Source organism: Ammospiza nelsoni, chromosome 1, assembly GCF_027579445.1.
Source record: "Ammospiza nelsoni isolate bAmmNel1 chromosome 1, bAmmNel1.pri, whole genome shotgun sequence".
Lineage (NCBI taxonomy): Eukaryota > Metazoa > Chordata > Aves > Passeriformes > Passerellidae > Ammospiza > Ammospiza nelsoni.
The window spans coordinates 134,204,578-134,206,251 of record NC_080633.1 but is presented as its reverse complement, the minus strand read 5'-3'; the positions used below and the strand labels follow the sequence as shown (position 1 = coordinate 134,206,251).

The following is a 1,674-nucleotide window of genomic DNA, read 5'->3' as shown; positions in this document are numbered from 1 at the left end:
AATAGCATTTTGAACTTATTTACTGGCAAAGATATGGGTTCATTTATTCATGGGAATGGGAACTTTCTATGTCCTTATGCCCCAAGAAATCTTCTGAAATAATAGAGTCTCTGGGTTTTAAAAGAAATGTGGAGCATTTAATGAGCTAAATTTGCCACTATTAGAAAGAAACAAAGAAAAGACAAATAAAATGGAAGGTTATTTGCATCTGATTTACATTATCCTGTGAGCATTGATTTCATTTTTATTTCATTCCTCTTAATACTATTCAGATTGCAGACTACAATCTCGCTGCAAATTTACAGCTGAGTTTCATTGTTCATTTAATCATCTCAGGTGTTACTGAAATAGGGAACACTGGTGCTTGAAAGATTTCCCCTGAGGTTCATGGGAGCTGCCTGTATCCTGAGGCTGGAGGAGGGGGTCTGCAGATATATTCTGGCAGTTGCTGCTCTGAATTTTGATGATTGTCTGTTGAAAAATTGCATGGGCCATCCTGTGTCAAGACAATCATTGCTGTCTCCTCCTTTTAGTCAGCAATTTGTCTTCAAGCTTACTACTTAGGTTATGCCTTTTTCTCCTCCATCCCTAACCCCTTGCTTCAGCTTAAATATTTGCAATAACTCACATTTCCCTCTCCTTCATTCCTCCTGCAGGCAGGAACTGTGTCAACACTGTGCAGATGTGTTTTAACTCAGCAGAATATTTTGGTGAGTTTGATGGTGAGTTATGAAATCTTTGTGGTTAGCTCACAACACAAGAGGATTCTTTGATAAACACAAGTAACTGGAGTTTACCATGAAGGTATCTTTGTCAGGGAATGTTTTTCTTTCTGTTTCCTGCAGATTTGCTTTCTCTGGTTCAGAGAGTCAAAAAGTTAACAGCCTTGGGCAATGGGCAGTACTATCCATGATTTGAAATTCTTTTTTAGCTAATATTTTATATTGTTTGGTTAAAATCTACTGTGTCTGCAAGCAACTCCTCCTATAAAATTATTTACCATCGAATATCTGCTGAAAGCAAACAAAGAGCATCATCAGGTTCTAAACAATTATGTTTAAAAATTTAAACAACTAAGAGTTAAAAATATTTTGAAATCTTTGTTTAGCTGTTGTCTGTTTCTATTGACATAGGCTTACAAGAATCTTATGGCTTGGATCTCTGATGTTACCTTTTGAATTTTTCAAATTAAGTTTTGTTCCTGATTTTTAGAGAGGTGAAATTGTGATGGCATCATAATGAACAAATGAATGAATACAAAAAAATGTAAAAATTTTCCCTTGGGCAACAAATTTGCTCATATTAATGCTGGAAGAGAGGGTTAAGTGCTATGTAACAGAAACTGTATTAGCTGTTGCAAAAGGAGCTACTCATTTTGATCAACAGCAGAACGTTTGCCTTCGAATCTCTAGTCCCAGTTGGAGCAGCAACCTTTCCCCTATAATTAATTTTTGTGTGCTGTAGTCCATTAGAGAAGAGAGTGACAGCCTCTGGACACAGATTACTGTCTTAGGTATGGCCCAAAGGAACATTATGGTCTTAATTAAAGGTGGCTCAATATGTCAGTCATTGCAATAGTTTGAGCATTTTTAATACTGTGTCAGTATCTAACCACCTTAAAAGAATTCTGGTAGCAAGCAAACTAAGTAATTTAAAGGCAGCTCATGTTCTCTG

General features: G+C 36.3%; 1 long non-coding RNA gene across 1 annotated transcript; it reads left to right on the top strand.

Moving 5' to 3' along the window:
• The first annotated feature begins 383 nt into the window (after nucleotides 1-383).
• LOC132069527 (uncharacterized) lies at nucleotides 384-1,282 on the top strand. The gene is made up of 3 exons (XR_009418267.1): nucleotides 384-564; nucleotides 657-710; nucleotides 846-1,282. It is a non-coding gene; the product is annotated as an uncharacterized LOC132069527 (long non-coding RNA).
• Nucleotides 1,283-1,674: the final 392 nt, after the last annotated feature.